General features: G+C 43.5%; 1 long non-coding RNA gene across 1 annotated transcript; it reads right to left on the bottom strand.

The window, feature by feature from the left end:
• Positions 1-379: 379 nt before the first annotated feature.
• On the bottom strand, positions 380-6,205 carry LOC104871921. Its single transcript, XR_783001.1, has 5 exons — positions 6,169-6,205; positions 5,303-5,394; positions 4,694-4,815; positions 692-780; positions 380-564 (listed from the first exon to the last, which is right to left on the bottom strand). It is a non-coding gene; the product is annotated as an uncharacterized LOC104871921 (long non-coding RNA).
• Positions 6,206-7,033: the final 828 nt, after the last annotated feature.

The raw sequence follows: 7,033 nt of genomic DNA, 5'->3' as shown, positions 1-7,033 counted from the left end.
GACAGATGGGCTTCCCTGACGCAGACATACTGTTAGGGGCTTAGCAATAGATTAAAAAAAAACCCACAATACTGTGTAACATAATAAAAGTGTATTGTAATGTACATCATAACTTGTGGCCAAGGTTAAATTTGCTGTCGGAGTATGAAAGTCGTATAGCATTATACAAAATAGATGTTACACAGAAAAGCATTAAAGATGAGTTGACTCAACCATTTATTTTTAGTTTATATTTTATTCTATTTTCTAGGTACTATTTACACAATATATTCTTAATCATATGAGATGACATCATTTGTACCCCCTTTGCCACCCTAAGGGTGAGGGGAAACTTAGGATCTTCAGACTTTCTTAGCTTTGTGGATTCATGTTTCTGGGGCCTGGAGGTTTCACTCTCTTGGAAAACTCATCTGTTGATGAGTTTCTGTTTTTACTTCAGTCAGAGCTTCTTAATGGAGCTGAAACCAGCAGTGACTCCAAGGGTGGCTTTCTCTAGCTTACATGGGCTCTATGGAAGTGAGCTATAGTTCCAAGGACTTTCTTTCTTATCAGGAGATGATGGCGCTGTAAGATCAGAGACAGATGTGGGCAATCGTAAAAAAGATACACCATGAGCAGGAAGGTGACTCTCTTTGTTTGTCCAGGACTTGACTACTGGCTTCAGCTCCATAGTCTGTGTCCATGAACTCACCCGAGCTGGGTCCAATCAGTATGTCTCTTGAGTATTGAGGAGGGAGTAGTTTCTTCTTCCTTTCATCATGCTGGTAATAGTGTCTAGACCTTTAAGAAAAGATGAATTTTGGAGGCATACTTGAAACCTTACATGGAAGCCGCTTTTTATAAATTGACTCACCCTACAGTGCCACCTTATGAGGTTTGGATTATACTATTTAAGGGAAATAGCTTTTCCCTTCAAGCAAAAGAACCAATCAGTGTAGACTCTGGATTCCACTCTAACCAAGTGACACTAACCTTGATTTAAACAGTCTTTAGTTCTGATATCTTTTGTTTTGATCAAAGCCAGCCACCTTTGAGAAGACATTGGAGATTCCATGGACAGTGCAGTCACTTAGTGCCTTATGGCACTCTGGGGAATTTAAAGCATGACTTTAATCAGGGGTCCTGCCTCAGGGCAGGCCAGGGGATGCTAGAAGAAGAGGCATTCGAGGTACTCCCAGCACTGGCAGTGAGCCTGGCTCAGGGACCTCAGTCTGGGTTTAGCTGTGGATGCTGCATGTTTCTAGTGAGGCTATCCTCAGTCTTGGGAAGATTCAGAAGCTGACAGCTGGGAGTGACTTTTGGGATGTGTGTTTTGGTCAGCTTTATCATTGCTGAAACAAAATGACTAAGATACACAACTTAAAGGGGCAAGGATTTATTATGGATCCAGTTCCAGGGTCAGAGGTTTTAGTCAATGGTGGGCTGGGAGCAAAGCATCATGGTGGAAGGGTATGGTGGAGGGAGATGGTCATTCCATGACAGCGAGGAAGGAGGAGAGAGGGAGGGAGGGAGGGAGAGAGGGAGAGAGAGAGAGAGGCACCAGGGACCAGATATAATGACCTAGGCCATGCTCCTGACCCACTCAGACACACCCAGGTATGTTTACTAATCTGCCAGATGTCTCTCAAGCCAACCAAGTTGACAGTCACGATTGAACACTACAGGAAGAAACAGAATCATCTTCTAAAAGGACTCAGTTCCAAGTTCTTATTTCTGAGGATAACAGGACCTCAGCCATAATCTGAACACATGGCTGTCTGTGTGGAGACCCTGGAAGTACAAGTTCATTGTCTGTGTCAGCACTGTTCAAGACAACTACCATGCAAGGCACAGATGAGAGCCATAGGAAATGTTTACTAGTAGTCACGTTTTTAAAAAGTGAAAAGCATCAGGTGAAATTAGTTTTTTAATTTTTAAAATTTAATTCCATGTCTCTAAAATGTTCTAATTTTGAACTATCTTAATTATAAAAATGAGGGACCTCGTTGTCCATCCTTCTTTGATCCTCCCTTTTGTCTTGCTTAGGAGGTTCCAAAATCTCTCAGGATGTGACTTTTCATCCCCACTCCCAGCCTCTGTCTGTACCCTATCTTGTACCAGAAACACTGTCCTTCCCCTTCTCGGCCTCTTCGAACCCTCAGTATCCTGCTAAGCTGGCACCACACATTTTCTATATGAGTTTTCCATTGTTTTCTGATTCAGGTAACTTCTCCCTGGCTGCAGTCCTTGATGTAGGACCCAGCCCTTAATAAGACCTACCTCCCTTGAGTTAACTCTAAAGCAGAGATGCTGGAGTATTCCAGAGCTGACATGCAATTCACATGAGCTGAGGACTTCAGTGTTTACTTGAAACCACTTCTTGTGAATAATATAACTTGAGACTCACAATACTTCTTTGAGGAGAACAAGAAAGAGGTTAGTATCACCAAGTTATAAGAAAGGAAGGAGGTTCGAAATATTTGTGATTTACTTTAAAGCTATGTAGCTAAGTAAGTAAATCTAGGCAGCCAGCTCCAATCCTATACTCTTCTTCAGTGGTAGGGAAATGGTGAAGGCATTTCCTTGATCCCACTTACAGCCTCATTTCAACTGCGTGTTCTAGCACACAGCTCAGTGCTGTTTAGATGATGCACCCCTATAGCTGCCTTCTAGCTACTTTTGATATCCAAACCCATGAGTGCCACTGAGTCACTGATCCTATGTCTACTCCAGCCATGTCAGAAATAGTTTAAGAAATTTAATCATATTTGTTAAAGGTTGATACATGATTTAAATAAAGCTATCAGGCAAGCCACATATATAAGCCATATAAATTGTAAAGTTTACTAGTATCCACAATTTTAAAAATGAAAAGAGTCAGTTAAAATTAGTTTCACACTAAACACTTAAGCCCAGAGTGGTGGCTCTACCTGTATGTATTCCCGGCACTCAGGAGGTTGAGGCAGGTGGACTGCCATGAGTTCAGTCTGGGTGACTTAGTGAGTTCAAGGCCAGTATAAACTACCTAATGAGGTAGGTACACACACACACACACACACACACGCACACACAGGATCTGAGCCAAAAATGAGTAACAACCCTCAATCCACTCCTTCAACTCCAAGGACAGAGTTTCAGGGGAGAGAGATCTTTTAGTCCTATGCTGTTCAGTTTGGTGGCTCCAGCCACGTGGAGCTATTAAACATTTGAAAAGCAGCTGATTTTAATCATGATAGGCTTTAAGTATAAATAAACTAAGGATTTCAGGGGTGAGTATGTAAAATATCTCATTAATAATTTTGGTAATTAAGATATTTCAAAATTAGAACATTTTAGAGACATGGAATTAAATTTTAAAAATTAAAAAAACTAATTTCACCTGATGCTTTTCACTTTTTAAAAACGTGACTACTAGTAAACATTTCCTGTGGCTCTCATCTGTGCCTTGCATGGTAGTTGTCTTGAACAGTGCTGACACAGGCAATGAACTTGTACTTCCAAGGTCTCCACACAGACAGCCATGTGTTCAGATTATGGCTGAGATCCTATTATCCTCAGAAATAAGAACTTGGAACTGAGTCCTTTTAGAAGATGATTCTGTTTCTTCCTGTAGTGTTCAATCGTGACTGTCAACTTGGTTGGCTTGAGGGACATCTGGCAGGTTAGTAAACATACCTGGGTGTGTCTGAGTGGGTCAGGAGCGTGGCCTAGGTCACTATATCTGGTCCCTGCCCCCACCTCCACCACACCCTTCCACCACGATGCTTTGCTCCCAGACCACCATGGACTAATACCTCTGACCTTGGAAGCGGGATCCATAAAAATGTTTACTCCTTTAAGTTGTGATGCCCATTGTCTTCTGACTTGCCCTGAAAGTGGATACCCTCCACAGTGGAAATGAGCCCACTTAACAAAACTGAAATATGGCCACAGTCCAGGTGATGATGCTTGATAATCACCATGATGTCTTCAGGTAGCTCAGGCAAAAGGGGCTCAGATCATCCCTCTGCTGCAAACACATATAGCAGCATAAAGCTGGACAGAGACTCTGAAAGAAATACAATGGTCAGCCGTTTCCAAAGCTTCTGCCAACTCCTGACTTTTGAGCTTGTTCTTGGTTTACTACCAGAGTTCTTGCCATGATTGATAGTGTGAAATAGGAAGAAAATGGCTGACAGGAAGGGGAAAGGAAACAATGGAAAAGAAAAAATGTGAAAAAGGAAAAAAATGGAAACAAAGTCTTTGTAAATAGGGAAGGGTGAAGTGGGTGAAGGGAGGCTAGGGTATGGGGAAAAATAAGAACCAAGACATATCATGTAAAGGTTCAAGATCCCAATGAGAAATGTAACTGTATTGTTTGCTTTAAATATACCAATAAACTTAAAGGGGGGAAGAAAACCAAAACAGAATTTTTGCCATCATGTATCCACAGGTTTGCATGCACTTACCATGAGGCATTACTGCACGCACTGTGGATGCCCCTTCATTCCTTTGCAGCTCACACAGACATTTCCTCCAGCTCACACACACATGCACACATGCACATGTACACACACTTACACACTCAAAATCACACAAGCCTTGGTAAGGTGGAAGATAGAACTACTTTAATTTGAGTGCAAGGGATGAATGAAGACTCCAAGCCAAGCTGACGTCAAAGACTGCTAATCAGACACCCACTCAGGTAGCAGTAAAAATGCCAGAAGGGGCATACTTCTCTTCTCTCCTGTCAATTCTCCATCAGCTCTAATATTCTTCAAGCTTTGAGGTCCTTGTTTGGCTGTCACTTTTCTCTCCATCCTTAGGTATGCCTTCTTCTAGGGTTCAGTTGGAATCCTAGGAATGTGGAATTTGGAAAAGGCAAAATTACCTTTGTAATTGCTCTTTACCAATTTGGGTGGGGATAGGGAGCTTTAAAAAGTGCTCCCTGCCCCGGATACTTCTTTGCTAACAGTCTGTATCCAGTTCCTGCTCTGAACTGATCCTGCCCTGACAAGAGGAACTGCTCTCTCTGAATTTGAATAATGTTCTGTTTAAAATGTCCTTCTACTGGGATGAAAACTCAGGCAGGAGCAATCTTCTTTCTTTTTCCATGTATCACTTATATAGTAAAGTATAGAACTAGGTCCAGCTTGCTAAGTAGAGGATAGATTACATGGCTATACACAAAGTTGTTAGTTTACAAAATAAAGCCATTTGTTAGCCAATTTCTGGTCATAATACCTGACTTACAGATCAAAGATGAAGCCCAGGTTTTGCCCAGCCATCTCACACTGGCCAGACACTGGTCAACCTTGTCCTAGGTAAATTCTTAGACACTCACTTCCATGATGTTAGACTGAGCGTAAGCACCATCACAGGTCAACTGGAATGACCCATCACATTCAACCCTATTCAAGACTGGCCGCAATAGCGCTAGAGAAATAAAGACAATTGAAACCTGGTTGATACAGGAACAGTGCATTGTGCCCTTGTACTGGCTTACCCACTGGTAATGCATTCTCCAAGAACAAGGAAGGAAGTCAAAGTTGGCTTCCAGGGGTTTCTGTAGGCTTAGAACTAATTTCAATTCCATTGTCAGTCTGGTAAGTTTGCACCAAAGTGGGGAGGGGTGCCTAAGCCTCAGGAGTCCCCACAACCTTAACATTATGACTTCAGCCTTTGGGAGGGGAAACTGGTATATACTGTATGCTCTCTATGTGCCAAATATTGCACCATGTGTTAACTTTCACAAAAACTTATTACTGGGGATTATTTTAGACAGAGCTTAGGCTCCTTGAAGTAAGCAGTCACTGAGTGCCATACAGATGGTTGTCAAACACTCACACCTGACATCTTTGCCCTGTGCTGGTGGATAGATTTTTACTGAAGAAGACCAGAAGGGACTGAACTGATACTGACAGAATGAAAAGTGCAGGAGGGATTAGAATGCATTACCCATTTCTCCTTCCCCTTCCACAACAGGGTTTGATAGGCTCCTTGCACCCTGAAGTGGGATAGCTCAGTGGGCAGATCCTTCCCAGGGATTTATAATTTGAAGGGAAGTAAGTGGTTAGAAAGGGAAGTATCTCCAGGGATTGAGTGTCAAGTATCCAACAGAGGGCGGAGAACAGCAGGAGGCTGGGGTAGAGGGCCTTAGTCACTTGAGAATATGCCCCGTTTGGAGCCTGTGCCTAACACTGTTTTTACCTGATTACTTCCTGCCTCTGCCAGGCCTACTCCCTCTGCCCTTTCCTGTCTGGCTCCTCTGTTTTCTTCCTTTCTTTTCAGGACTCTGAGTTGCTAGGCAACTCCACTCTGGAGCTGAGGTTCTCACTGTGGCGAGCAGCTTCCACAGAGGGACAGGGAATCTGATGGAACCTGTGATTACAGGTGTCTGTGCAGAAAGGCAGACAATGGGGGCCACCTCCTCTAACCCCTTCTCATCTCCCACAGACAGAGGACACAGGAGGTCTAGACAAGGGAAACAGCTTTGCTCAGGTCATTTGCTTTTTTTCCTTCCTGTTCTCTCTTCCCTCCTCCTACCTGCAGGACTTCCTCCCACATGAGCTCCAGAATCCTCCTGATGCTCTGGCCTCCTGCTGATCCATTTAGAACCACGTGATCTGGGCACCAGTGCTTTAGTATATCACTTGCAACCGTTCCTAGCTGTTCTCCCCTTAGGAGCATCACACTTAAACAGGCAGGCCTCCAAGGCTTAACTTTAGCCAGGAGTCAAGTCCCAGAAAGGTGGGAGAGAGTGCAGGGCCTCTCTGTACCTGAAACCTGAATAGGTGAGAGCTATACTGGGAGGGTTTCCTTTGTGCTCAGGGAGCCAAGGAAAGAATGTCTGCTCACGGTTGGCCTGAGCTTGTCCCTGGGGCTCAAAGAGTGGGAGGAGAAGGAGTACAGAAATAATACTTAGAGGCACTCTTGGTTTCAGCTGTGCAAGCATAAGTGTTTACTGAATCTTACCTTGTGCCAGGTACTCCCTATGCTTGGTGCTGAGGATCAGCAGGCAAGAAAACATTCAGTCTCAAACCTCACGGGGGTGACAGTTATACTGGAGAAAGCA

The sequence above is a fragment of the Fukomys damarensis genome, unplaced genomic scaffold, assembly GCF_012274545.1.
Source record: "Fukomys damarensis isolate Sample0158 unplaced genomic scaffold, DMR_v1.0_HiC HiC_scaffold_30, whole genome shotgun sequence".
Taxonomy (NCBI): Eukaryota; Metazoa; Chordata; class Mammalia; order Rodentia; family Bathyergidae; genus Fukomys; species Fukomys damarensis.
Note: the sequence above shows the minus strand (reverse complement) of the source record. Positions and strands in the feature narration are given on the sequence as shown.